Below are 19,562 nucleotides of genomic sequence, written 5' to 3'. Positions count from 1 at the left end.
TTTTTTCTTTCCTTGCCAATGCACCTTCTTTGTAGGTCTGTTTTCATTCACTGTGTTGGCCCTAGATGGGATGTTTCTATCCAGAAATTCACATCGCTTAATTCTAGGTAATGTTCTTAAGTATTCCTTTGGGGATTTCCTCCCCTCTGATTTTTCTGTTCTCTTTTTCTTGCATACCTTTTATTTATCTGCTGGATCTCCTGGTCTTATCTAATTATCTTAGGGCTTTGTTTTATTTTATTTTATTTTTTCCCCTCTATTTTCTATCTTTGTCTCCTCCATAAGAGTTCTTCAATTTTATCTTGCAGACTTTCTCTTGAATATTTTTTTTTCAAGGTCTCCCCCACTGGGGGCTTCGTTCAGAGGACCTTCCACAACCCTCCATATTCCCCCTCAAGGCTCAGCCCCCAGTGTCCCCCACACAGCTTGGCCTCCTGCAAGCTGCTGGCTGTGGGCGGGAGGGGGGTGCCGGGGGCTGAAGAAACATTCTAATCTACAGCAGCTCAGGATTCTCCACAGGGCTTGACCTCAGGAGCAGGTTGGCGGGGGTGGGGTGGGGTGGGAGGGGTACAGTTGTCAGGAATGCCATTTTCTACTGGCAACTGTCCCTCTCTTGCTGGTACCTCCTGTGTTACTGCATGGCTGGTTCTAACCGGATAGATCCATTCCTTCCACACAAGTCAGCCTTCACCATGGAGCCTTGGTCCTTCTGGTATTCAAGCTCCCCAAGGACGAGGTACAGGGAGTGTACCAGGTACACTTGTGTACTTGTACACCTTGTACAAGGTACAGGAAGTCCCCCACCCACTACCCCGAGGCAAGATCACCTTCCTCAGATGGCTGCAGTCTCTTGTATTTTTTGGAAATCTTTATCATGCTTTTTGGTTTTAGAGAGAAAGAAAGGATGAGCTCAATAGTACGGATCCCTTCGCCCCATACTCAGACTGCAAGCCCGCACACCTGGGTCACACCAAGAGTCACCACCCCTTACCCTCATCCTACCGAAGTCCTGCTCACCCTGCCCTGATACCCTCCCCGCCCCCAACCCCTACATAGATATCTACCTTGCCCATGGCTTTGGGACTAAATTAGTCAAGAGGAAGGAAGGAAGGAAGGAAGACAGGAACTAGGTTTCTACCCAGTCTGTTTTGTTTAAGTAAATAAAATTTACTTAAATTTAAGTTAATTTAAGTACTTAAATGTTTTATTTAAGTAAATAAAATTTTTCTGTTTATTTAGGTCTCTCCTTCATATAAGAGGAATTCCTCGTTTACCCTGTGATTCTTGGATGTTTATATGGGGGGGAGGTGAGGAGGGAAGGTGTTGGCTTTATCCTTTGGGAACTTCACTGATCTAGCTAGGCTATTTTGTGGAACATCCAAAGGTAGTATCTTCAGGTCTCTGTTTTACCAGCTTTCTGTTTCTAGCTTTCTGCTGGGATGAGGGATGAGGGACGAGCAGGTCTGGAGAGAGGGTCTGGATACCTAACTGCATGTTAAGAGAATTGAACCCATCTCTAATATGTAGTCTCTTCCCCCCATGGCTGTGGGGTTCCTGTGCCCTCAGTTCCTGAGTCTTTGGGAGTTCTGTGGTGAAAATCAAGTTGCTTCATGGTTTTTTCTCTGATAGTTTGGGATACAGGTTTCCTGGTTCTGCTAACACAGTTAACATTCATCCCCTCTCCTGCTCTCTTTGTCTTTTTTCTGTCATTTCAGTGAAGTTTTGAAATGGTGGGGAATTTTTTAAAAATATTTATTTTTATTTATTTATTTGACAGAGAGAGATCACAAGTAGGCAGAGAGGCCGGCAGAGAGAGAGGAAGGGAAGCAGGCTTCCTGCTGAGCAGAGAGCCCGATGCTGGACTCGATCCCGGGACCCTGAGATCATGACCTGAGCCGAAGGCAGTGGCTTAACCCACTGAGCCACCCAGGTGCCCAAGGGTGGGGAGTTTTTAAATGCGAGCTTAATGTGGCATCTTACTGTAAACTCCAATGTGAACTTTCAGGTTTCTAATGGCCTCCATGACTCGGCATCCAGGGTCAAAGACCCAAATGCCATTCTTTTTTTTTTTTTTTTTTTTTTAAGATTTTATTTATTTATTTGACAGAGAGATCACAAGTAGGCAGAGAGGCAGGCAGAGATAGAGAGAGAGGGAAGCAGGCTTCCAGCAGAGCAGAGAGCCCGATGCGGGGTTCAATCCCAAGATGCTGAGATCATGACCTGAGCTGAAGGCAGAGGCTCAACCCACTGAGCCACCCAGGTACCCCCCAAAAGCCATTCTTTTCAGTCACATATTCTTTTAATTCCTCATCCTTTTACTGCTTTGTGTTTTCTTCCACTTGGCTTCTATTACCACTGACCTCTGTGTCATCTTTCCCCTGTGTCCTATGGAATTCTCATTGCGGTAAGAGCAGTAACAATCATAATAAGGGAATCTTGGCTTCTCCCTTAGCCTCACATCAAATTTACACCCAAGGCCTGTTGATTCTTCCTCCTGAACATCTCTAAAACCTGCCACTTCCTTCCCTCCATATTTGATCTTAGCTCACACCTTCATTCTCATCTGGATCACCTTCTGGTCTTCCTGGCTCGATTCTAGCTCCATTCCATGCCCACCAGTTTCTTTTTCTAAAATGCAAATGTGATAGGGATGCCTGGGTGGCTCAGTCAGTTAAGTGTCCACCTTCGGCTCAGGTCATGATCCCAGAGTCCTGGGGTCAAGCCCCATGCCGGGTTCCCTGCTCACTGGGGAGCTTGCTTCTCCCTCTGCCTGCTGTTTCCCCTGCTTGTGCTCTCTCTCTCTCTCTCTCTCTGACAAATAAATTTTAAAAATCTTTAAAAATAATTTAAAAAATAAAATACAAATGTGACGATGACTACTGCATAAAATCCTTTCTCAAATTTCACAGGTTTTTAAAAAAAAATTTCACAGGTTTTAAAATTCATATCGCATGCTTTCAAGTAAGCTTGTTGTACTCTTGAAGTCTTCGCAGGCCTCACCACACCCTCCTGCCTCACCGACATTTCAGTCACCTGCCTTGCCCTGTAGGCATCTGAGCTTTAGAACCCTGCTTTCAGGACAACCCACTGCTCCTGGGTAAAGTACAAACTCTTTTTAATCTGGCTGGCCTAGAAGACCCTTCAGGATCTGGCCTGTGCTCACCTCTCCCCATCCTCTATACTTCAACTCACCTGAACTACTTTTGCTTCAAATTTACCAAGTTCCATCTTGTCTCCAGGCTGTTTATATGCTGTGCTCATTCTCCCTCCCCCCACCCCTTCATCTGGCTAATTCTGACTCTGGTCTCAATTTAGGTGTAAATTGCCTTTGGGAAGCCATACCCCTTATGTGCCCCTCCTGCTGGCTCTCCGTGGGTACTCTATCTACTTCCTCTGTAATGGCACTTATCACACAATGATATCATTACCTACTTTTGAATTAAAAAATGCATTTATTAGGTGGCTTAGGATGGGTCAGGCAGTGAGTTAAGTTTTTTGATTTTTGTTTTTAAGATTTATTTATTCATTTTAGAAGAGGGGAGGAGGAGAGGGAAAGCAGACTTTGCGCAGAGCACGGAGCCCAATGTGCGGCTCGATCTCATGACCCGGAGATCATGACCTGAGTCAAAGCTACGAGTCAGATGCTTAACTGACTGCATCACCAAGGTGCCCCTCAGGTAAGTTTTTGTGTATATATATAATTTCCTTTTGTCTACACAATAACTTTAGACAAGGTACTATTATTATAATTTAAATTTTCTATGTGAGGAATCAAGTCTCAGAAATATAAAGTGAGGGTCCCTAGCAGGCTCAGTCGATAGACCATGCAACTCTTGATTTCAGGGTGATGAGTTCAAATCCCACATTGAGCATGGAGCCTACTTAAAAAGAATAAATACATTTTAAAAATTTTAAAGAAATATGAAGCTATTACATGATCCAGGTCAAATACAGGTCTGTCTGACCCTGAAACCTGTGCTCCCAACTAGTGAGGTAACTACTACTCGAATCTGGTTCAGAGAGCAGCCGTCCTATCCTTCTGGACTGAGATCTGCCTGCTCCTGGCACCTGCTCTCTCGTGGTGCCCATTCAGACCCTTCATTCTTTTATTATTTTTCCCCCCATTTTAAGTAGGGTCCATGCCGACATGGGACTTGAACTCCCAACCCTGAGACTAAGAGTTGCATGCTCTACCAACTGAGCCAGCCAGGTGTCCCCAAGACAATTCATTCTTTCATGCCATGTTGTGCACAAGGTCCAGAGGCTGGGAAGCATTGTTGTGGAACCCCACAGCTTCTCCCAGGTAGGATGATCAGATTTAGCAAGTAAAAATACAGGAAGCCAGTTAAATGTGAATTTCAGGTAAACAATAGGTTACTTTTTTGTTCAAGTATTGTCTCAATGCAATATTTGAGACATATTTATTCTAAAAAACTATTCTTGGGGCTCCTGAGTGGCTCACTTGGTCGAGCTCTGGTTGTGATTTTGGTCAGGGTCGTGGGATCAAGCCTGTGTCCTGCTCTGCACTGGACATGGGACCTGCTTGGGAGTCTCTCTCTCCCTCTGCCCCTCCCCACCCTGCTTGCACATGCATAGCCTCTCTCTCTCTCTCTCTCAAATAAATAAATAAAATCTTTAAAAAATTATTCTTTGTTTATCTGAAATTTTAATTTAACTGTGCATACTGTATTTTATCTGGGAACCCAGCACCATGAGCATTCCATTTCCTCTGAAAGCCCCTCTGTTTTCAAACCATCCTACTCACTGTCATCTGTTGCCCCTTTCATTCAACACACACTGAAGACCCGGGTACTTAGTATGTGCTGCAATACAACAGATTCCCTACAGGAAAGGCAGAGAAATAACTTCCTTATGAGTTGTTAGACCTTTTACTATTTTTTAAGACATACTCTGAGCACACAAGCTCTAGCTTCCCCTGCCTTTAAAATAATTGTCAGCCCTGCTCTCCCTTATCCGAATCACCCTACTTTTCTCCTCTGCTCAGCCAAGATTCGTAAAAGAGTATGTCTCCAGTCCCTTACTTTCCATTCATTCGAAAGAAAGGATAAAGAATAGTGATTTAGGGGCGCCTGGGTGGCTCAGTCTCTGGGTGTCTGCCTTTGGCTCAGGTCATGATCCCAGAGTCCTGGGATCGAGTCCCACATCGGACTCCCTGTTCAGCAGGGAACCTGCTTCTCTCTTTCCCACTCCCCCTGCTAGTGTTTCCTCTCTCTCTGTTTCTTTCCGTCAAATAAATAAATAAATCTTAAAAAAAAAAAAAAAAGGAAAGAAAGAAAGAAAAGTGATTAACAATACAAATTTTGTTGTCAGAATATCTGGGTTTACATCCAAACTGACTCTTGCCATTAGTAACCCAAAGTGTTTCCTTCCTTTAAGCATCAGTTTCCTTGCCTGGGAAAAGGTAACTGTGCCTGCCTTGCTTCAGAGGGCTGCCACGAGCAGTAAATTAGATGCTTCACATAAAACACTTAGCACATGCCTGGCACATAAAAAGCATTCAATAAACATCAGTATTGTGCCACCAAAATCTATATTCTGCCCTGTAGACTACCAAAAATGCTCTGGCCAAGGTGAACAATGGTCTTGATATTGCCACACCCAGGGACAGTTTTCAGTCCTCATCTCACTGGACTCTTGTGACTCTTGACGCTATGTCTTCCTTGAAATTCCCTCTCTGGAATCCCCACTTTCTCCTTGCTGTCTCTTCTGGGCTATCTTTGTTCCATCCTCTTCCTCTGCCTACCCCACCCAACATGCTCTTCCTTGAGTTTATCCTTTCTTCTCCTGCCTCAGTTCTACTCACCCTTCGTGGGAGGTGATGTCCACTCCGGTCATTTAACTCTCATCCTTATGGAGAATATATCTTTCCTATCTCCACTCTGACCTCTCCCCTGACCTCCAGTTCTGAATCTCCAGGTGGATACCTACAATATACTGAATGCTTGTGTCTCCCCAAAATTATATGTCGAAACTCCACTCCCAGTGTGATGGTATTTGGAGGTGAGGTCTCTGGGAGCTCATTAGATTTTGAGGGTAGAGCCTCATGAATAGGAGTAATCCCCTTCCTTATAAAAAGATGCCAGGGAGCTAGCTAGCTTTCTTTCCCACCAATGAGAAGTCAACTGTTGTCACATTCCAGGGGAAAGCTATCACCAGAACCTGACTATGCTGGCATCCTGATCTCAGACTTCTGGTCTCCAGACTTGTGAGAAAGAAATTCCTATTGTTAATGAGTCACCCAGTCTATGGCATTTTGTATTACAGCAGTCTGAACTAAAACAGGGTCTAAGGGGCATCTCAAACTCAGCACTCAATTTATCCATCTCTGAAAGTATATACCCATCTCCACCTTGAAGCCTGATCTGCCTTTTAGATTCTTATAGTGGGTGTTGCCTCCAACATCACGAAGTGCACAGACCTAAACACCCTGACATCATTCTCTCTCCCTTCCTCACCCTTCTTTCCCAAATCCAACCCATCTCCATGTTTTGTCATTTAACTTACTGTTGATCTTTCAAATCTGCTTGCTGGGTAGAGAGTGGATCAGAGGGAGACCAGTTAGAGGTGTTTTCAACAGTCTAAGGGAGAGATGATGAGAGCCCTCCTAAGTGATCTCCTTGGAACCTCTAAAACCCATCTGTATTGAGCTGCCAAAGTAATAGTCCTAATCTCCCATTAAGTCACCCCCATCTTCAAAATCTTCAATGGTTCCCCTTCACCTACAGGATAATATGCAAACTTGAATGCCGACACACAGGCTGTCTACAGAGTGACTCCTGACTGGCTCTCCGGACTCAGCTATTGCCACTTATCTCCCCAAAACACGTGTACCCACCTAAGCTACTTGGAGTGGGGGCGCTCCTCATCCTGGTCCACTTGTTATTGACCGTGGCAGTAATGCTCTTCCATCTTGGCCCCTCGGACCAATCGCTGCTCAACCTTCAAAATCCTGCTCAGAATTTCATCTTGAAAACTTCCCTGAATTATCATACTCCTGCCCGCTCACAGAATTAATTATTCCCTCCTGGGTAATCCTTCCAGGCTTAGCACATTCCTCCTCCTCCTCCTCCTCCTTCTTCTCAGAAGCTCATGTTTTCATTAGAATGCATCGTTATGTTATTTTGTTCAGATGTCTATCTTTGCTACTACTAGAGTGTGAAATCCTTGAGGTCAGCTATCTGCTTTCATACATATTCACTCCTCAGAGTCAGCACCACTCCTGGCACATGGTGGATGTCGAGTTAATGTTTCATTTTGGTTTTTAAAACTATGTTTTAAAAAATGATTTTATTTATTTATTTGGCAGAGAGAGACACAGCGTGAGAGGGAACACAAGCAGGGGGAGTGGGAGAAGGAGAAGCAGGCTTCCTGCTGAGCAGGGAGCCCAACGCTGGGCTCAATCCCAGGACCCTGGGGTCATGACCTGAGCCAAAGGCAGATGCTTAATGACTGAGCCACCCAGGTGCCCCTGAGTTAATGTTTATTCAACTGGGCTGCAGTTCTGCACAGGCAAGTCACGAAGGTGGAGGAACAGAGAATATTGAGAGAAGGGTGGTGGGAGCTAAGTTTGGAGACGCTGGGAGAAGAAGGTACCTTGCGTGCTAATCTGTGAATGTTGGATTTTACCCTATGGAAAACTGCAAATAGTAGGGTTTTCAAGCTGGAGAGTGATTTGGACAAATTTGTCTTAAGAAGCTAGTTCTGGGACGCCTGGGTGCCTCCGTCAGTTGGGCATCTGACTCTTTATTTTGGCTCAGGTCATGATCTCAGGGTCCTGGGATTAAGGCCCATGTAGGGCTCCACAGTCAGCACGGGGTCTGCTTGTTCCTCTTTCTTCTCCTCTCTGCTGCGTGTGCTCACCTACTCTCTCTCTCTTTCTCAAATACATAAATAAACAAATAAAATCTTCAAAAAAACCCCACAAGAAGTCAGTTCTAAAAGCGGGGTGAAGGGTAGATTGGAATGGGGAGAAGGTTGGTATGGGAGATGTCATCCTGAGGACTGTTGCAGTAAAACAGGCAATAGATAATGAATATATACATCAAGATAACGGCAGTGGGTATAGACCAAAGAGCTAAGTTGTAAACAGTACTTCTTTTTTTTTTTTTAAGATTTTTTTTCTTTTTTAAAGATTTTATTTATTTATTTGACAGACAGAGATCACAATCAGGCAGAGAGGCAGGAGGAGAGAGAGGAGGAAGCAGGCTCCCCACCGAGCACAGAGCCCAATGCGGGGCCCGATCCCAGGACCCCAAGATCACGACCCCAGCCGAAGGCGGAGGCCCCGACCCACTGAGCCATCCAGGCGCCCCTTTTTTAAGAATTTATTTATTTATTTGAGAGAGAGAGAGAGAGAATGGGGGAGAGGAACAGAGGGAGAAGCAGACTTCCGGCTGAGCAGGGAGCCCCACTCCGGGCTCAATCCCAGATCCCTGGGATCATGACCTGAGCTGAAGGCAGACACGTAACTAACTGAGCCACCCAGGTTCCCAACAGTATTTCTGAAATAAAGATGATCACTTTCATTCAGAGGAGTAAGATCATGGGAGGAACGAAGGATGAGACCTCTAAGTTTCTGGCTCAGATGGCTGGTGATTCCATTAAACGAGATACACAGGACAACAAGGGCAGGACAGTTTAGGGGTTCTGCCACTGTCAGACTGAAGAGCTGGTAAGACAGCCACAATAGTATAGAGGCACTCCGTGGGGACACAAGGCTGGGGGCTATGCATCTGAGCGCTTGTCCACACACTAATTAATGCCTGGTGACCTCACGATTATGGATGAGACCACCTTAGAAGGAAGAAAGAGAATGAGGAAAAGTAGGGTCCTGCTAGCCAAGAAAGGAAACTATGGAGAAACCGTGCATAACAATATCCAGTGTGCTAATGTGTGTTTGATAAAATCCCTCGGGAGGTTTGCCCTTATTCCGCAGGGAGTGAGAGGACAAAGAGAGCTTGGGGCAGTCCAGCTTGAAAAATCCTGTGCTAAACAAATCTGAACACATTTCTTTCATTTGGGATTTTACATTTAATATATTAATCCACGCTGTAAATTTCCCAAAGGGAAACATATTCATTCATTCATTTTGTAAAAATTAAACATCTTTTATGTGCTGGAATCATGGGGCTAATGCAGTAACAGAGCAGACAGGATTCCTGTTCTCAAGAATTTACATTCCTCAGGAAATTCAGACATTAACTAATTAAACTAATTAATTAACTGCCATTCGGCGAAATGCTACGGAGTCGAAGTACAGCGTAGTACAAAAGCGTCTAATGGGAGGACCATGAGACACTTTTTCATTAGCACAGTCAAGGGACTAGTGTTTTGTGAACAAAATTGAGGAAATGTGGCCGTGGAAAGGTCAAGTAGGCTGAGAACTGGAGCGTATGTCCTTGGATTTAATGATAAAGGAGTCATTGATGATACTAGTGAGAGCCGTTTCATGGAGTGGGAGCTGCTGAAGCCTAGACAGATAATCTACTCTTTGGCGGTCTAAGAGAAGAAACTAGGCAGCAGTTTGGGGTGGGGGGACGTGTGGGGAGAGGCACAAAGTCTAGGGCAAGCTGTCTTTAGTCTGGGGACTCTTACACCAATTTACAAGTTGAAAGAAAGGAATGAGAAGAACTAGACAGTTTGCAATTAAAGATAATGAATGAGGGCACTCATTCGTGGATTCACTTGCAAATTTTGTTTGTTGTATTCTCTGCCCTAGGGACTGTCCTAGGCACTTGGGGTACAACAGGGAACAAAATATTATGTGATTCCTGCTCTCCTGAAGCTTATGTTCTAACAGGGGAGACGACCAGATCAGTCCGTGAAGAAATAACACTCAGAGCTATGATAAGGATTGTGAAGAGAAAAAGGCAGCAGGGATGCCTGGGTGGCTCGGTGGGTTAAAGCCTCTGCTTTCAGCTCAGGTCATGACCCAGGGTCCTGGTTTTGAGCCCCACATCTGACTCCAGCTTCCCTTCCTCTCTCTGCCTGCCTCTCTGCCTACTAGTGATTTCTGTCTGTCAAATAAATAAAATCTTTAAAAAAAGAAAAAGAAGAAGAAGGAGGCAGGTCCTGGGAGGGAGGGTGGGGTGTGTGTAAGGGGACGGGAGGTCTTGAAGGAATGACATGTTTTTGGAGATAGGAAGAATAAGAAGGAGCCAACTGTGTGAGGAGGTGGGGGGGGATAGAGAAAATAGTAGATACAAATGTCTTGAGGTGGGAACGAAGTTTAGGTGATCCAAGAACTCCCAAGGGCCGCGGTGGGTGCAGCAATTTGGGCTGAAGTAGGAGGGGTGGGTGGGATTCAGCTCACGCAGGTTCTTCGGGAATGCGGAGCACACTGTCAGCAACTCGCGAAGCTGCTGAAAATGGGTGGTGGGGATGCTCTCACTTACATTAAAAAATATATCACTGAGGCCGTGTGGAAAACAGATTAGGGGAAGGCAAGAGGGAGTAAATAAGGGGGCCGGGTTGGGCACTACAACAGTCAGGAGGCCGGTGAATGGCAGCTCTGGGGGTGAGGAGGGAGGCCTTTGGGGTCACACGGAGAAGATGGATGCAGGAAGCATTTTAGAGAAGGAACCCAGAGGCCTTGGTGATGGATTGGAAATGGGAGGTGAGGGCGCGATCTTAGACGAGGAAGCAGAGATTGAGATTATACATCGGCCTTTGGGCAAAGTTGTTTTTGAGAAGGAGACAAAAAGGGAAGGGGCCATTGACTCCAGAGCCTAATTAATAAGCATTTACCAAGCACCTCCGAACTCCAGGCAGCGGGCTAGGTGTTGGGCATACAGAGGAGACCAAGTCACAGGTACATCCAGTCCCTGTGGAGGGCAAACCTACAACCACATTAACTCTGATGTCGACTGTTTGGCACAGTAGTAGAAATTTGCACGGTGCGGGCACAGGCGTGGAGTGCTTCACCCCGCCTGGGAGGGGAGAGATATCGGGGAGGAAGGTGAGGCTGAATTCCGTGGACGATAAGTCTAGAGGTGGGGAAGGGAAAGTGAGGAACACCTTCTCTAAGACCTCGATTTTTCTGCATGAAGAATGAGGTGACCAGTCACCATCTGGGAGCAGGTAGCAGAGGCCTCGAAGGAATGCTCTGTGTTCTTGGTTGTGCTGTCCATAAGCGAGACGGCTGGGTCTACAGCCTCCAGTGTGATGTCCGGGCTCTAGTCAAAGGACATTTTATCATCCAGAGAGATATCATCAGGGCCTGGGTATATCCCTGCCTACCAAATCTTTTTTAATTTTAACTTAATTTATTTATTTGAGAGGGAGATTGTGTGAGGGAGAGGGAGAGGGAATCTAAAGCAGACTCTGCACTAAGCACAGAGCCTGATGTGGGGCTCGATCCCGTAATCATGAGATCATGACCTGAGCCAAAACCAAGAGTTGGACGCTTAACTGACTGAGCCACCCAGGCACCCCTCCACCCCCCCAAATCTTAATTTTTCCCAAGTTACTTATTATTACTCTGTGATTCATTCAACAGCATTTAGTAAGTATTTACTGTGTACCTGGCATAGAATAAATGAATGAATAATGAGTGAATGGACAAAAGAGTAAGTGGTTGAATGAATGGACAAGAGTTACAGCTTGTCATTGACATTAGAAACAAGGTTTAACTGAAAATTTGATAACAGTTCTATGTTTAGCCGCCCTACCTTTAGCACCGGAACAGGCTAGACTGCGCACCATAAACATGAATAGCACTTGCAGTGAGTCAGGCCCTATGCTAAGCATTTCACGTATGTTTCTCCTTTACTCTTCTTACAATCACCCCAGAGGCAGATGCGTCAGGCTGATGTTACAGATGAGAAAACAGGTTCCTGGAGGATAGATGGCTTAGGGATTCAAACCCAGGTCTAATTATTCCAAAGTCAGATCTCAACACTAAATATAGTTTTCATTCTTCCCCACTTCCAAAAGACACAGTGCTTTTGCATAAACATTACTTGATCATTTGAACCTGTGCCCTTTTAATTACTGAAAATGTTAGGAATGGAGGAATCTGGAGCTCCTACTTTTGCTGGCTGGAAGAAGAACGTGCATCTACAAGGAGGGACGGCGATCTTTGATTCTAGGGCCACTGACTATGGACACCTAACCTGATATTTCCTCCCATTGTTATCATTTCACTCTCTCCTGCAAATTAATGCACTGAAAAGTACTGGGCATGTCAATTTCAAGCAATTTTACAGAAGAACTAGTTCTGCTGTAAGATGTGATTCTTGTCTTCAATGAGCTTCCGATCTAGCACGAAGAAATAAGGCCTCGAAAAACTCAAAGCAAACTAGCCAGAGTGTGCCTGGGGACTAGGCGGGAGGACATGACATTTGGCATCATCTAGGGTAAGAAAAATAAGATTAATTGACGGAATCCTTTTTTTAACCTAACATACTATGTGTTAGATACTGTGCTAGACTCTTCACATACATGATCTCAATCCAATTCAACAAACGCTTGCGTGCTTCTACTCTATTATACAAAATGCCTTACTGGGTGTTATTGGTCAAAGAAATATGAACATGACTTTGTTCCTGTCCTCAATGAGTTTAGAAATTAGACACATACACAACTGGCTATGATTCAGGGCTATAAATATAGTGGTTTTACAACTTACTGTCCAAATTGTGATACTTTTGAGAATCAACAAGAGCACCATTAATAATTACTGAGGACAAACACAGGCATAAACCCAAACTGTTCTCAACAAACCAGATTGTTATCACCTTAGCAGTGAAAGAGCTGGAAGTGGTGGAAACACAAAGGAACAGTTGGGATGAATCAGGGAAGCCCAAGGGTAGAAAAGGATTTGAGCTGGGCTTGCTGCAAGGGAGGGTACAGACAATAAGCATGTAAACAAAATAATTTCAGAAGATTTTCTGAATAAATAAATAAAATAATTCAGGCCTCTCTGCCTGATTGTGATCTCTGTCTGTCAAATAAATAAATAAAAATAATAAAAATAAAAAAATAAAAAGCATGGTCAGGGGAAAGCATCTCAAAGGAGGTAACATTAAGCAGAAACTTGAATAATAAGAGGAACCAAGAAATTCAAAGACAAAAGAAAAAAAATCACAAGAGTAGTCTTATCCCAGCAGTCATCTGAAGGTCAGTAGGGCCAGCCTCCTACTTATGGGGTTTGGGTTGAAGTAATAGCAGAGAAGCAGAAATGGAAGTAAAACCACAGAACAAGAATGGATATCACCTAGCATAATTCCTGTCTCTAGGAGGCCCTCAGTGAATGCTAGTTTCTCCCTCCTCTCCCACTCAGCTTGTTAACAGGAGTGAGGGGAGATGGTTTTTGTTTGTTGTTTAGAATGGAGAAAAAGTTGGACATGAATCCAGGTTAAGGGGAAGAACCAGCCAAGAGGGAGATATTAAAATGTAAGGGAAAGGTGGTAACCAATGGAATTTTTTAAAAAGATTTTATTTATTTATTTGATGGAGAGAGAGAGATAGGGAGGGAACACAAGCAGGGGGAGTGGGGGAGGGAGAAGCAGGCTTACCACCAAGCAGGGAGGCTGATTCAGGGCTCAATCCCAGGAACCTGGGATCATGACCTGAGCCGAAGGCAGACGCTTAACGACTGAGCCACCCAAGGGCCCCTGGGATGTTTTATTTAAAAAGGGATAGATGTCAAGGCCAGATTAGTTTGAGGTTGGAAGTGTGGCACTTCATCCTCTAAGATGGGAATAATCAGAAGTCTGTGCAAGGGAGGTGGAAAGTTAATGAAGCTTCCTTGGTAAGGCTTTGATTTGAAGGTGAGGTATGGATAGAAGAGATTTGGAATGCTACTGTGGGAGGAAAAATGTCCTTTAAGAACAGTGGTTCTTATCCTCAGCTGCATATTAGGATCTTTGGGGGAGCCTTAAAACAGAAAATGATGCTGGATCCCCCGCCCCAAGGATTCTGATTTAATTCCTTGGGGATGGGGCTCCGGCACTCGTGTTTTCCAAAGTGTCTGTGCTGACGCTAATGAGCACATGATTGGGAAACACCAGTGACAGGCTTGCAGAGCTGCAGAAAGGGCTCAGCTGAGGTGTGGGAACAGGAATTTGTCGTGGAGCCAATCAGCTTGGTTACACGCCTCTCTCCAGCACCAGCATTCCTGGAGCAGAAGCTGTGAAATTAGAGCGTGGCACTTGTTTATCTGAGGTTAGTAAGGCACCAAGCTGAAGAAGTAAGTGAAAATAGAGGCTGGAAAAGAAGAATTGAACTGGACTACCAGAGGCTCTAATCCGATAGACTAAAAATAGATTCAGACAAAATCTAATAAAATAATAATAACAATGCCAAATAATTTTTTGAGTGCTATCTACAAACTACTAAAATAAGGGATTTATCTAAATTCTCATTTATTCTTACATAGCTCTATGTCCTATTATCCCCATCTTATAAACGGGGAGTATGAAACCTAGAAGTTCAGAAAAGTTTCCCAGGGCACCTGGCAGGCTCAGTCAGTGGAGCATGCAATTCTTTTTTTTTTTTTTTTCTTTTAAGATTTTATTTATTTATTTGACAGAGAGAGACAGAGCAAGAGAGGGAACACAAGCAGGGGGAGTGGGAGAGGGAGAAGCAGGCTCCGCCCTCAGCAGGGAGCCCGGTGTGGGGCTCATCCCAGGACACTGGGATCATGAACAGAGCTGAAGGCAGAGGCCCAGCCCTCTGAGCCACCCAGGTGCCCCTGGAGCATGCAGTTCTTGATCTGAGGGTTGTGAGTTGGAGCCCCGTGTTGGGTTTAGAAATTACTTAAACAAACAAACAAATAATTTATTTTAAAATTAAATTTATTTAATTAAATGTTTATTAAAATTATTTATTAAAATAAATAAATCATATACACATGTATTACATATATAAAATTTATTTTTATATATTTTAATAGTTATTTATTTATTTTAGAATATTTTATTTATTTGACAGACAGAGATCACAAGTAGGCAGAGAGGCAGGCAGAGAGAGGAGGAAGCAGGCTCCCCACTGAGCAGAGAGCCTGATGCAGGGCTCAATCCCAGGAACCTGGGATCATGACCTGAGCCAAAAGCAGAGGCTTTAACCCATTGAGCCACCCAGATGCCCTAATTTATATATATTTATATATAAATAATATGGAGTTAATATATGGAGTTAATAACTGGCAGAACTGGGATTTGAACCCATAGCTGCCTGACTCTGGAACCTGAGCTCTGGTTGGATGGGAGCAAGGGAACGGGAAGGTTTTACATAGAAGAAAGAAAATGAGAGGTTTCTCAAGTGAAACAGTGGAAGGTGAGGGGATGGGTCTCCTATCAAGACAGCAGAGCCCCAAGTGTATCGGAGGAAGAGTGGGAAATCAATTGGCTGGGCACATTGGCAGTCCCAATCTGTCAATGGAGTACAGACTCCAGGTGCAAAAAGAAACTAGGAGATATTAAAGGTCAGGTAGGGGGTGCTTGACATGATAAAGAATAATGTTTAAACTTCATCAAGCAGATAAAGGGCTAGAAGGTCACTGGGGAGACCTCCACCCTGAAATACTCTTTTCTCCTCATGTTCCCTGTCTTGTCCTGGTAGCCACAGATGGTATTTAATCCAATCTTGGCACCCAGGACTGAAGAGACCACCCACTCTTCAGCTATAAGGTAACTTCCCAGAGCTCATACATAAGATCCCAGTCTATTTTCAAAGACCAGTAAAAGTCCGGCAAAATGACTTAATGGCAGGAAGTCAGAGTGAGACACTTGTCGTGATTGTTGCTACCCCTGCAAGAGAAGGTTATTCAGGGGCACCTGGGTGGTACAGTTGGTTGGGCATCGTGATCTCATGGTCGTGGGATCGAGCCCTGAGTTGGGCTCCGTGCTCAGCAGAGAGTCTGCTTGAGGATTCTCTCCCTCCCCCCGCCACATGTGCAAGCTCTAACTCTAAAATAAATAGACAAATTTAAAAGAGAGAAAGAGAGATTATTCAGAAACATAGTTTTTTGTTGTTGTTGTTTTGTTTCTGTTTTTTAGATTTTATTTATTTATTTGACAGACAGAGATCACAAGTAGGCAGAGAGGCAGGCAGAGAGAGAGGAGGAAGCAGGCTCCCTGCTGAGCAGAGACACCCCCCCACCATGTGGGGCTCAATCCCAGGACCCTGGGATCATGACCTGAGCGGAAGGCAGAGGCTTTAACCCACTGAGCCATCCAGGCACCCCAGAAACATAGTTTTGTTACAAGGTCTGGGTACAAAGGAAGCATAGTACACATACAAATACCATGATGGTTCCACAAGTTCGCCATGGACCCCCATCAACATTACCTGTCAGCAACCGGCCCTGAACTAATTCAGAAATACCCAAGGGGACCAAGGCTCCATAGATGGAATGATGGAAGTTCTTTCTTGATCTGAGTAGACCGAATTAAATTTGTACCTAATGAGCTGGACTTCAGATTTCAGTGTCTTCCTAGCCATGAATTATTTTCAGATTGATGAGTAAGTTAAAATAGTTGGTGCACCGCGATTTTAGGAGAACCGAAGAGATGATGTGAATAGCTAGAATTCTCTGGGTGATGACCAGAACAATGCTGGAACTTAATGAGATTGAAAGAAACCTGGTGAGCCGAGCTAGCTGGTGGTGGTACCCTGGGAATGGAGAGATTTTTTTTTTTTTTCTGTCAAAGGGAATATAAATTCTGCAGCTAAAGCTGGCAGTTTGGGGAAAATGTGTTTAACCCACCCACTTCCCTCTCTGTTTGTAATATTGCTTTCCTGCTTTTCAACTTGAGTTTATTCTAGTGGAACATTTATTCCAACAAAATGTGCCTGGTGTGGTCTCTCAGTGATTAAAGACATCTGCTTAGTATGTATGCATTAACTTCTGTGACTTCTGTGTACTACTTGTACCTCTCTGAGGATCGCTTTGCTAAGTCCTCAGTAGCCTGATGCTGCTTCATTTTCTTCAGGTGTATAAATTAAAGCAGCAATTTTTACCTGCGATGGGTCCAAATAAAATGGTACTTGGCATCTTGGGCTCATTAGCCTTTAGTCTTGGTTAGCAATTACCAGATGTTGCTTTGAGCATATTTGGAGAAGAACTTTATCTGTTGAACCTTCTTTTGGAAAATCAAAATATTATCCTGCAAACCATGAAAGGGAGAAATGCTGTACTATAAAGCTTAGGCAGGTGTGATATAATCACGTTACTGAGGATATAGTATGGGCAAATCTTTTTTATTCTAAGTAATGAAGTAGTTGGAAGTTTTTAAAAAACCAACTATCATGTTTCCTTAAAAAAAAAAACTCATAGAAAGCTAAAAGTGTGAAATCCATTTTAGCATGTTGAAAACATTTGGGGTTTTTAAGATAGTATCACAGATGTATATATTCCAGGTTGAAATTACTTGGAATTCAAGATTCTAAATATTTTAAGTTGAAGTTTAAATGAAATCAAGTATAAATTAACCTCTGATTTTTTTCTTCCCTTCTAATTATTTTTAGGTAAGTAAATGAGGACAGGACATGAGACTGGCAAATAATATTTGCTAGGGGGACCCATTATTGTGATCAAATTCCAAGTAGCATTTTCTAGTTGCAGCTCATGACTTAAAAAAAAAAAAAAAAAGAATTCTGTTGTATTTTAAACATGCTGAAAACCTCAATTCTATATATGACTCTTTTTAAAAATATCTTTCCTGCAGACCGGTTCTCTAGGAGCCAGCCAACAAGGCAGACCTAACACTTTAGCTAACAGCTTTATAGTTCAAAACCCAATAAGTAGGGTACCAGGGAAAAGCCAGTGACTAAAAACAAAGTCGAAATGACCAATATTTCTTGGGAAGCACTTTACTACAATTAATAAGTGACCTCACTGGGGACAACACGCCCTCCAAAAACCATAGTTACCGCACATCTCCCAAACTATCATATCCAATATTAACGAAAAAACCCAAGGATCAGAATTGTGATTTTTTTTTTTTTTTTAGAGAGGGGTATGGAGCAAGTGGGGGTGGGGGGATAGGGGGGGAAAAAAGATGGGGCAGACGGAGAGGGAGAATCCTAAGCAGGCTCCATACCCAGCACAGAGCCCAGTGCAAGGCTCCATCTCACAACCCTGAGATCATGACCTAAGTCAAACTCAGGAGTCTGAGCCTTTGCGTGATATTTTTAAATATAACTCCTAAATACAAAGATACTGTGTACATTAGCAAATAATTCATCTGTATTCTTAAAGTGTCCCATTTTCTATGATTCTCATTAATCTGTTTGAACTAAGAAGAAAAAAACTTGTATTGAGATACTGGGATTGGACCTACCAACCACTGAAATTGAACCCAGAAAAAGACTCACCACAAAACTGCAAAGGGCTAAGTTTTAAGGATATCTAAGTGTTTTGCAAAAACATGCAGGATCATTAAAGCTTTTAACCCTGGCAGATTTCTAGGTGAGAACGGGGTCGTCTATTTCATATTCCCTCCTCAGTCTTGTTTTTGGTCATGACCTCAGCCAGGCCCCTTTTGAAGGCATTCACTTACTTGTGAATGCAATCCTTTCCTCTGCCTAGTCTCTTTTTTTGAGTGGCCTAGGCAAAGAAATGCACCACCAGGCAGTGGCCCGTTTTAAATCCTTAGGCTCCTCTCCCTCCCATTTACTTTCTACCCTCCTTCCCCTCGCATTTCCTGCTACTTGGAAAGACAGGCCTCACGCTTTAACTTTTTATTAACAACTTAGCCATCCTCCCTCTAGAATGGACACAAGGTGCAGGGTTATTCCCTTACATGAATGGTGGTATAAAAAAAAAAATTGGGAGGGGGCACCTGGGTGGCTCAGTCCTTAAGGTCTGCCTTCGGCTCAGGGCATGAACCCTGATTGCCAGGATCAAGCCCTTCATCGGGCTCCCTGCTCAGCAGGAATCCTGCTTCTCCCTCTCCCACTTCCTCTGCTTGTGTTCCTTCTCTCACTCACTCTCTCTCCAATAAATAAAATCTTAAAAAAAAAAAAATCTGGGAGATGACATACTACAAATTTAGAATTTTAAAAATTGTAAGGGGAACCTTCTTCATAACCTCAAGAACAGACTGTTCACACTTCTCAACCATCTTTGCATTGGCTGTGTGGAAATAAAGACGACCAGAGGAGAACAGGGGATTTATTCAGAGCTGGCTAAGCATGGGAGGCGGCCACCTTCATTTAGTTTGGTGAAGACTCAGAGGCAGGCAGTGAAAACAGCGAAGTCTCGAGGCGCGCTCTGATTGGAGGTCGTTGGCATGAGGAAGCAGGAGGCAGGCGAACTGGAAGCAGGGCGTGTGATGTGATTGGTTTGGGGAACATATTTGGCTTTCTCTGATTGGCCCCGAGTTGGAAACAGGGGCAAAAATTGGGGAAGCTGGTAGTCAAAGACCAGAGTACTGCTCCTTGTGGGCCGATCCCGGGCTACCCGGGGCCGCTTGCCGCAGGGACTGGGGTCGGAGGTGTGTTGTCACACACGGTCTGGCCATTGTCCTAGCCAGTCTTTCTCTCAGCTGGGTGAGACCCGGGTTTTTCTTTTCCCTCGGCCCGGCCAGCTTCCT

The sequence above is a fragment of the Neovison vison genome, chromosome 7 (assembly GCF_020171115.1).
Source record: "Neovison vison isolate M4711 chromosome 7, ASM_NN_V1, whole genome shotgun sequence".
Lineage (NCBI taxonomy): Eukaryota > Metazoa > Chordata > Mammalia > Carnivora > Mustelidae > Neogale > Neogale vison.
Note: the sequence above shows the minus strand (reverse complement) of the source record.